Here is an 11,565-nt window from a genome sequence, read left to right as displayed (position 1 = left end):
TGGAAATTCGGTGTTTTCTAATTCGTACGGAGCAATAAACTAACGTGTTTACGTTACAAACTCTACTGTAAATGGTTCGTCATATGAATCGTGCAAATACTTATTGCTTCTATACTTTTACCCACTTTTCGCATTCTTTTGTTAATTTCACAAATTATATTAACTAGAAAATGTTGTTTGGACTATATCTATCTTAGAGATTTCCAAGAATATGTAAAACAACATTGATTTTAAAAAAAGAAGTTAAGAAACTAGAATTTCACACAAAAGTTTTCTGGGAAATTGATCGGTTTACGAATACATTCTACACCCACTGTATAAAGCTTTAATCAAAACGTACTGAAAAGTAAAAAATGATTTCTTCTCTCCGAACATAATATTATTATGCTAGTTCCGCTAAAAATTCAAGCATGTATTGTATGTATTCGTCATGTATTTCGTTTCAATTGCAACATTTTACTTCGTTTATCTTGTAGGTTGCATACATTTCTAAGCGTAGCCAATAAATTTGTGTACGTTGGAAATACATCGTAATAGCAGAAAACACTTATCGCCTGACATGCCTCTCCGAGGATAAGCATGTAAATAATCGAGAGCGAGATTGAATACCAAAGCGAACGCTCCGAGAAGAGCTCTTTTTCTCGGTGTGCAATGTCAGGAAAACGCAAACGATATATGTATTATAATTTACGGACGCAGTCGCACAGCTGTCCCAGGCAGAATAAAATCTGCCTACGCTCTGCTGAAATACAGGGTGATTACGAGGAAGCGAGCGCAACAGGTGCCCCGTCGTCTTCCTTGATAATCTCTCATAATCTTATCTTGACACCTCAGCCCCTCGATTTCATGGTGTTCCTATGTCGGTCACCGTGGAGGGTGCTGAGTTACGATTCTTAGTTATTTGCTGCGAAACAATACATCTGTACTTCTTCTCATTTGCTTTATGAATCAATAGACATTGCAATGTGTCTTCCTTCAAATACCATTGAAACTATAAAGGTCGATTCAGACTATACGACACGGACCGTCACGTTCCGGCAACGACACGTACCGGCTCCGACACGACAAAACATTAAAACACGCGTTTTAATGGAACTATTCACACTATTCCCGTTGACGGAACGTTCAGGTCGGTGTCTGTTAAGTGTGAATAGTTCCATTAAAACGTGTGTTTTAATGTTTTGTCGTGTCGGTGCCGGTATGTGTCGTTGCCGATCCGTGTCGTATGGTCTGAATCGATCTTAACACCACCTGAACATACGCGCAAACTATACCTATCCCACTTTTTAATTTCGAAAAAATCACACAACTCTCTTGGTTGCCTGATAGTAAAAAAAGAATTGCAACAGTCAAGAATTAAATTAAAAGAAGATACCTGAACTCGAAGCATTTTAATCGCCGATAGTTCAACAGCTAAAGAAGCATGATTCAAAGCATGCTATTAGGAACAATACCCGCATATTTGAAGGATGACTACTTTTCTTGGCCATCTATTACCGCAGCAGTTAATCTGACTGTTGGAGGATCTCGGAAACCGCAGGATAAGCATACTAAGGATATTTCAGAATTCAGCTCGTACCGGTTGTTACATAATGTTTAAAAATATTTCAACGCTTTTCCCAGAAGATTTTCACACATCGTCAGACTGTGAATAATAATGTACTACAAATATCGAAAATATGTGGGATCCTTAAAACGTTAACCAAATTATGTTTAATTCTATTTAATTATTTTAAAAATATCCAGATAATCGAAGTTCTACTGAACTTGCTATAGGTACAGCTTATTACTAAGCGTATCAGTTCATGTTTAATACTTGATACTTTTCCTTCTATAGAAACAAATTAATTTTTATTTTCTTTATTACAGGATCAATCCAAGGTTGTCGTCAGAGGTTCGCTGAAGGTTAAAGTAAGTTAACATATAATTCATATCTGATAACTATCGCATTAAAATAATAGATGTTCAAAGCTCTGTTGCAAAATTAAACAGACAATGCAATTTACAAATACTTTTTAATATCATCATTTGAACATTCATGCTGTATTTTATTTACTCATATATTCACGTCTATACTAAATCGATAAGGAGAGTGACGTCAAACTCGAGAACTCATTTACACTGTGTCGTCACTTAACACAGTTATAATTAACCCTATTTCATTCTTTCGATAGCGTTTTAATGACTCGAATTGTTGAAAAACAAAAATAACGTCTGGACTGCGGGAGTGACGTTAGCTTCAATTTGTACCCGACATCTTTAATCTCTGACAATACAGCGAATTAAGTCGAGACGCCGCTCGTTTTGACATCATGCAGTCCCGAATAGTTTACGTTACTATCAGTAACATCAATTCTTGAAAACGTCGAAAGTATATTTATTAAATATTGAAGATATGAAATCTCTAAGACAAGGTTTTAGGTAAATTTAAATGTATGAATAATTTTCTAATTCTACACGTTTTCTCGTGCGTGCCTGATTCCTCTCAATCAGTTTAACTCTGAAAACGCAGTTGGAATGTCAATTTTATTAATTTGTTTACATCACTTACTTAATTGATCGAAATTGTCTTTGACGCAAGTTAAGAATTTTTACGTATATCGGTTTTCCCATCCAATTTAAGTACTAGTGTAATCATCCGAATGGTAGCCATGTACAATAAATCATTCTATCGATAATTTTAACAGCATTGTGTTGATTTATCTTCGCACGTATCTTCAAGTGATTTCATTACGGTATTGTTCCCGCGTAACTTTATGTTCGAAATGTGACTATGATTTTCTTCATTCGAGGAAGCCAGTCGTAGTGACGTCCATATTATAATTTCTGTAAGAAAAGAAGCGTCAGAGCTGCCGTGCTGACGTATGACAAATTTTACGAAACAGTAATTTCAAAAATTATTCTTGATAAAGATTCTGAAAAATGAAGTATCATCCAAACATCCGTGTCGTTAATTACACTTTTATTCGTGTCTATAAATTCATAACAATGCTGTGATTGTTATTCTCTGAGCGCGAATCATACTTAAAACATATAACTACTTTTATTTTGCATTTCTATACATTCTGTACGAAGTATTTTAGCTATATATACTTTAAAACATAATGCAGAATTTGATGTTATCTGGTGTATTAGATGTATTTATCGAACGAACGATACAAAAAGCGCCACCGTTACAGTTGACCTCACCCAGTCTCCTCTATAACCCGCGCGGAAGAAATTTTTAGCCGTAGCTAAAGATGACGTCCTTCGTCGTCAGAGCAACGTGTGATCTAACATTGTAGATGACCTGCCAGTTTCCTTGACCAATAAACGATTTCTTTTGCTCCAATTCATTACTTAAATTGATCAATTGGCGTCAATAACTATTTGCCGTGACTATTTCACCTGGTTTGAGTAGCCATAATATATAACACCTATCGTGCCTTATGAAATCCAGTATGGAATTTTCTTAGAACTTCCTAGAATAAATGTCACGAATAAAGAAAATGACCATGTATACAAAAATACTCGACGACATATGTTGAATAAAATTAGTTCCTTAAAGCTGCTTGAGACGCGTGCACAATTTATTAACATTCAATTGAACCAATTTAACTGAAGATCATTTCATTGTTGATGTTTTTTCGTCACATTTGAAAGTATGAGATTGAGTGTACCCAAAAATACAGTTTTTGGATCTATCGGTTTAGATCTTTATTAGATTAACTTCTCCAATCTGTAACAGTTCATTTTAAATACTTTCAAGGAATGAAAATGAATTGATTTTTTAAAAATGCCACGCCAGAAAGGCTCCTTACGCTCGAAGTTAGAACGTCTACTTTGAAAAATCCTTTAGATCACGATCTATAAGTGAAGGTATACTTGCACAAAACGGAGCAACGATAATTTCCTGCTGATTTCGCGAGCATACCACGTGGATGAGCGGTCGAAGGGTGCGGTAGATAGATCGCGATCGGTCGAACATGCTTTGGTGACAGAACTGCCGCTGATTATGCGAGCCAAGCCTGCGGGATGACCTAACATACCCAGTCGATGTTGCGGTCGTCTCGCAAACGCTTTCCTCGCGCTTCTTTTCATGCACAGCTTCTTGATCACGCGCTAAAAATAATAGCAGACAAGCACGACCAGACGAGCCGAAGGCGAGCGTGAATCAAACCTCGGAGGAAGTTGTAAGGCGCGCTGTTCCTTAACGCGTTACTCATTTACAATTCAACGACTATGCCTGGCTATCCTGGCCGCGGGTGCGCTTTATTTTCGGACCGAAACTCTACTTGAGATTCCTAAAAATATCCCACCTACGAACGGCTATTTGTTTCATTAAAGTGGCAGCACGATTCGCTCAGTAACGTTGAGAGCGATTTGAACTATGAGGCACAATTCTGATTTTTTCAGCGGTTTAAATTAACAATCAAAACATAATACACTTGTATAATCATTTGTTTTATGTTAAATTTCAAAGATATAAAAAAGATTTTTTGCTTGCATTCATAATATATATGTTTTTCTTTTATTTCTTTAATCAACAGTGTTTATATTCCGTTTATGTTTAAAGTACTTTTCTATTTAATAAAACGTTATATTAGAGTCTACTGTACAATCATATTTAATTATTATGCAGCTTACTATTATTTATAAACACATATAGCCACGACAGAAAGTAAGCGTCTGATATGTTTTTGTAATTTCTTATCGAATACTATAAAACATTACGAGCCTTTTAGTACCTTGACGCACGTCCGAAGTTTAATTTTGAAGCTTGGATGAATCGGTCGGAAACACTGACCGATAAAGAACGAGTGAACGTACTAGGGGGAACTTCCGGTACCACGGTTCGACCACCTAAAATTGACTCCAACAATTTGAAGTAAGCGCGTCGCGCGTCGTGCAAACCTGAACTCGCAACATTTGTAAATCATGTTTACATACAGGAATCTCTCGATGGTTCGTTGATTCTATAATACTATAATTCTGCGAAGTCCTTCTAGGATTCCTATATTCCGTGGCATAACATCGTCAGTATCATCAGTCTCGAGAACTTAAGTCATCTTCATTGTCATAACGATAAATTGCGCGATTGTACATTGAAATCGTTAAAAGTGAGGTGAGTGAATCGAAGAAATAAAGGAAAAAACGGATCTGGTATTCGTATCATTTTTTATTATTCTCTTTCTCGTATTACATTCGTATTTAATTATTATATAACGTATTTAATGGCAGTTGGCAATTTTTAAATATTTTAGAGACTTTAAGCACCAAGGATATAAAACAAAAAAAATTTGACAGAGCTATACGTACAACTTCACTCTTCACCAAATAAACGCTACTCGTCATTCTGAATCGAAAATATCATTCGATTGGCCCGATTTGATCTAAGAGTCAAGTAAACATAGAGCGTTCGGCAAAAGTGCCCACGTGTTATGGCTTACCGTATAGTAATATTGTAAGGTAGCGGTGTTGAGGGTCAGTACTCGCAAAGAGAGTACGATTTTCCAGTAGCATGGCTCAGCTGATCGGCTCGTGCCGCGAGGAAAGACGCGACAGTGCGTGTTAGAGCGTGCAATCGTGCAAACGACATTCACGGTCGGATAATGTACCTCGAGTGAAATGCTCGAACGTGATTGCGACGTGAATGTTCCATGGCGTGGGACTCGTTGCCCGAGGATTTATGCTGCAACGTATCAAGGAATGCCGCCCGTGAGTCTTACAAGACAGTGATGGTCCTTTGTTGAGCGAGTTGTTGGAAGGTTATCTATCGAATAATTTTTTAACAAAATGGAAGGTATCGATGCGTAACGTTTCACGGTAGAAAAAGAACGAGGCTTCATTTTTAGCCATCTCCAAATTTACAAGGGAAAATACTCCTTAGAGTATCGTATAAATAAGAAAAAACAAATTGCATATATTTTAGGCAATTATATAATTAAATTCGTTTATTTCAACGTAAAATGAAGTGAAATTTTTTCCACCAACATTAACAGAAAATTCTTCTAACATGAATGATACAATATGTTTCGGAGTAGAAAATGTAAGGATGGCTAAATGTTTGATTCAATAACTCAGTTGTTACCGACAAAATCCAATGCAACCTAGAAACTACCTTCATATTTTCATTTACACTGACTCATTCATTACTATGTCGTATCAAATTAGTATCAGAAACAGTTATTCTATCATACAATCATATTTGCTGTTTGACGATGGAATATCAAGTTTGTGAAAACGAGAATTATCAATCATAATTATCAAGAATAAAAGTAACTCAAATAAAAATTCTAAGCGATTCGAGAATTACGGTTGGGAAACATTGACAAGGAAACGACACGATTCTACTCACTTCTGACGAACTGTCACTGTTACTCTTTTGTTTACTCTCTTTCGCATCGTCGTATTTTCATTGATATACGTGCGCGAGCCAGTCTCCTCCATTTACCGTTCTTTTAATATCAATTAAACACTGCATCCGCAAAAATTTGCTAATCATTTTACACGTGAATTGATTTTGGAACTATTTTATATCGCGCTACGATCCGCATGGCAAATATTCCTTTGTACGCCACAGAAAAACATTCGCTGACACAAACGCGTCAATAAATGAACGTTGATTTCACGGCTCAGAAAATTTGTAAGTCACCGCTGCTTCGATGCTGACCTCTCTTTTGTACTCCGGTAAGCTTCTTTATTTCTTTTTAATTTACAAGTAATTATTGCGTACCGGACAAAGTTCTCGCCAGTTTACACGGTCAAATTCAAGGAATCACAATTTTCTTGGTATACAGTTTTATTCGACAAAATAAACATTAATTAATTACACCTTTTTCCAATGGTTGTTGATTTGCTATGATTATTATATATACAAATTTATATCATTGTATTATTATTTTATATAATGAAGTATATATCATTGGGTATTTTTTGATCTCTTCAAGAACAGATCGTTTGGTATCAAATAGACATGATATATATGTATATATATCGATCTCATAGCAATTAGATCCTTACAATTTTAGTGGTAACTTCATTGCTACAATATTTAAAATAGCTAAAACCTATAAATATAAGTATGTAATCACTTGTGACTTACGAGTTAATAGATAAATATGAGATAATGGGTATTTCGACCCTGTCATTGATTTCAAAGTGCTTATCCGCTAGAAAATTGATCGAAAACAGAAACAGATTTTTTTCGTGCATTTTTCCTTGTCACTCGTTGAATCTTTCCCACAAAACTTAAATCCATAAAACAGAAATGGATCTATTTTGACATATTTGCTTACCATTTTCATTCTTGTATAAATAATACAACATCACACAAATGGAAAATGAGAAACTAGGCAAATCAAACATTGCTATAAATATTATTATCCTATACATTTTTCATTTACTTGGTCACAATTTTCATTGACATACGCCCAGTAGAAATCCATGTACAAGCGTGTGCACGAAGGCCGGCCGCTATACCTGTTGATGTCATTCCAGGAGAACGTACCACTATTACTTGAGTGGAAATTGGTAGCTAAGATACTGAGACCTCTTCTCACACCTCTCAAATAAAAATGTAGGGTTTATCAATTTCCCCACAAAACTATACTCAGATTCCGAATTGTGGGCAATGTTTTCCACGCATATTCTCACTCGAGCTAGTGTCCTAACAATGTAAAGTGTCAAGAATTTTTGTAGAGTCAGCTGACCTGCGCTATCAGTTCATTTTGGCTCTTATGTGGCCGATATACACTCCGAGTATTGAATATTGCGACAGGCAACAAGATATTGGTTCTGGGTGGTCCTTGTGCGACCGAAATGTTAAGCAGGAAGGGCAAAACGGACATCAAGATGGTCACAGAAAGAGTGAGATAAAGAAAGAGAGAAAACCTCGAGGTCCCTATTGGGTTCTTGGCGTGCCTTTCGTACTCCTGGAATGTGGCCGATGTCTCTATCCGCTTCTTGCAACCGTCGCGATCGCGGGGACCACACGAATCGATAATTGCCTGTTTCGAAAAATTGCTCCCGCCTTTTCCACTTGGGCCAGTTAAACGTCGTTTTTCTGAGCAATGCGCCGGTACGCGCCTCGAATTCGCTCGCGTAATACCGAGCGCGATACCCCGACCGGTTGCAGAATCGAAACCCTTGTACGCCGTCAGAAGTACCCTGAACCGGAAGGTCCAACGAACTCCGCGTCAAATCTCGAGTCACGCGGTGAAATTAGTCCCTTCCTCGGCGTCATAGATACGATGAATCGGGAAATTTATCTAATGCTCTTTTCTACTATATCATTTTTTTTATTTAATCGGATTGTAATCGTTGATTATCAAAAGACACTTTTCAAAATTTTTAGTTAACCAGTTACCCGATTTTGATAGGCGTACTCATCATGAAAAAATTACAGTATTTTCTAATACGAATATTCGTCATGTATATAAAGTAGTTACAACTTCTGTTTACATCGTAATTTTAATAGAAATGGCCATTTTACGAACTTATACGTGTACGGTTTTGTCCCCTATCTGGGAAAAACCCAGGTACTCTACCCAATGCCGCCCCCTAGCACCGGTAACAACGAAATTCACCTAACTTTTCCGACACCTGACCAGGGCAACCTGTAGGGATAATACAGTCCTACTACGATATATAACTGTACGTACGTAGCACGTACAGTCCTAACGATATATAAACAAACTTCTAGTTTTTTTTTTACAGAAATTTGCACAGATATTAGTCTGGCAATCAACGTATTAAATGTTTGGAAAAATGATCAGAGCAGTCAGTAGGAGTACCCTTTAAAATAAAAAAAAATCGGAAGTATGCCATGCCTATGTTTTATTAAAAAATAAAATCCTCAAACCCTATTTAGAAAATCCTTTATAATTCTTACAATAATTCTCTATGTCCTTTAGTGGATCGCTTATTAAAATGATTGGAAACCACTGCATCGTCCTGAAGTGATATTCCACTTAATAGTCGATGGTTAGGGTACAGAATTGTGACTACTCTCTTTCATTTCCATCGAAACGATTATCGGCTACGAGGGCAGGCGCATCACGTGCTGATGCGTGACTGTGCGTGTAACAACGTAAAACGAAATTAAGCTAATTTGCATAACTAACATGTCCCCATGCGTCAATCTCGCAAAAGTCGTGCAAGATGAATTCGTCACGCATCAGCTGCGTACCCTGGCGCTCTCTCAGCTTTCGGCAGAAAACACGGTGATTTCCGGGAAACAAATAACCGCTTTGACTCACTAATTAATGACTTCGTATCACTGTGCGCTCGTTTCGGAGTTTCTTTCCTATTGGCAGCGCGCCACGAGAATGCGTATGTTTTCTACGTAAAATCGAGTAGTCACCACTTAACCCCAGCATCGCGCATTTGAACCGAAAGGAAAATCAGGCATACAAATAGCGAACAAACTGGACGGTGACGAGTGACGCACAGTAAAGAATACGTGATACTAACGTTTCACGTCAACGATGACAGATTTGTGAAATAACGTTACGTAATTACTAATTTCAGCCTTGTCATAGATACGTTATCAAATGAGCTGTTTCTTTCTACTTGGATACCATCCAACATTTTGATAGGCCTTTGGGTAAACTTTTGCATTTTGTGTTAGCAAACAGTGTTGCGTTGAAGCTCCAATGCGTATAGGTCAGGAATATTTTGTTTTGCTTGTCCGTTAAAGACCCATGCTTTTAAAACATTAAAAAGAAATTGCCTCTACAAAATTCGATCGTATAGTGTAGAATTGTTTTTATGATCTGATGAGCAATTCCTCAAATAGCCAAAGAACCAAATGAAATTTTTATAATCGCTTTTTAATATTGACACCATTAAATTAACCCTAAAATATTAAAGGTTTAATTTGTTTACAAAGTTACAAAGATATCAACCCTTATACGTTCATTATTCACAAATGTGTATAGATAGATAGATAAGACTCACATGTAATGTTTCGTTTAATTTCATTCAAAAGCGTGAACTCCTTTTTAAGCCTGATTATGCGATTATTATATAACTAAACGTTCTTCAGGAATGATTCAGACACATAATTACAAATAATTTAGCTCAGGTGGCGTTAGGATTCATTTTTATCAGGAGAGCTTGCCTAATCACTATGTAATGCTCTCATAAAGCTGCAATAAAAGATATTTAAATTTTAATTATCATCAGGAAGTGACTCATCCGATGCTCGTGTCTTATCGCTCTTGATTGCGAGCCACTAGACGCAGGTAATTCGAGATTACTCCAAGTTTCTTTTCTCGCTCACTTTTAATGTATTCCCCTAACTCTCTCTCTGTCAAGTGGTATGTGAGATTCACTCACAACCTAATATGAACCTAATAGTTCGATGCCTAAAAGGAATATCCTATCTTTTTCGAATAACTGAAGCGCCAGTGACTCAATTTCGTTTCAGTTGTTCGGACATTATTATTACATCCAATCTTTTGCACTCTACTGATGATGTTACGTTAATGTACAAAATATAAAACATAATCGAGATCAAGTTTTTATTTAGATTAGAATAAACTAAGTTTACGAAGTAGAATTAATTAAAATTTGAAACAATTACATATTTTTTTGAGGATAGAACTCTTTCAATTTTCAAATGCATCGCAAAATTATCTTTAGATCCAAGCAATAATATTGGTCAGCTGCATTTTTTCCTATCGCCAATAGCAGTCAAGGCACGTCATTTCATGCAAGTTATCTGCATAATCAATTCTCCTTTCTATACACTCTAATATTCAGAAAAAAATACAATTTTAAGAACTGTAAATATTGTGTCACGTGAAGTGACCTCTCTCGCCAATGACAAAGTCCACGTGACTTTGTTGATTAAATCCCGATCGGTAGCTAAACAAAAATTTCTTTATTCTCTTCAAAAGATAGTCACGTATTGACAACTAAATTCTTACAAAATTTCTGCATTCGGCATTGTCATGGTCTACATACGTGACAGTTTCTGACACTGATTTCTCTGTATCAATTCTCTGTAAAAGTGGCAAACGATCAGTTGAGGGGGCACAACACTGTAATATTGTTTTCCAAATCGATGATTTTTATTCCATGTCTATAAAGATCTCTATACCATCTCATTTTTCATGAAATTCAAATATGTTTTTTTCAAAGGCTCGTCATATTCTAATTTTTTGAGATATCGAAAAAATCCTACGCCAGGTTACAGCCAGAGATATATAGTTTAAGCAAATATTTGTATTTTCATTTCAAATATACCTACGCTGTAATCATAAAGCTATCAACTGAACATAAGTATCGTGTTTGCGGTGCTCACTTGCGCACGCTGTCGAACCGATTAACGCCATGATAATGACACTACGAGCAGGTATTCGTGTGTTTAAATGTTCAATAAAGTATAATGACAGATTAAAACTAACCTATTGTACAGTTCTTTTATGAAAAATTTCGGAAAATACCTCTCCTTTAAAAGCAATTATTGTTATGCCCCCTTAATGCATTAAAATTTCCCCAAAGTCATAAATAATCGAATTGAATTAAACAAGAGTGTCTAGCCATGATAAACAGAAGGTATCGAAAACAGCTTGAATT

This window comes from Hylaeus anthracinus, unplaced genomic scaffold, assembly GCF_026225885.1.
Source record: "Hylaeus anthracinus isolate JK02 unplaced genomic scaffold, UHH_iyHylAnth1.0_haploid 12001, whole genome shotgun sequence".
NCBI classification, from domain to species: Eukaryota; Metazoa; Arthropoda; class Insecta; order Hymenoptera; family Colletidae; genus Hylaeus; species Hylaeus anthracinus.
Note: the sequence above shows the minus strand (reverse complement) of the source record.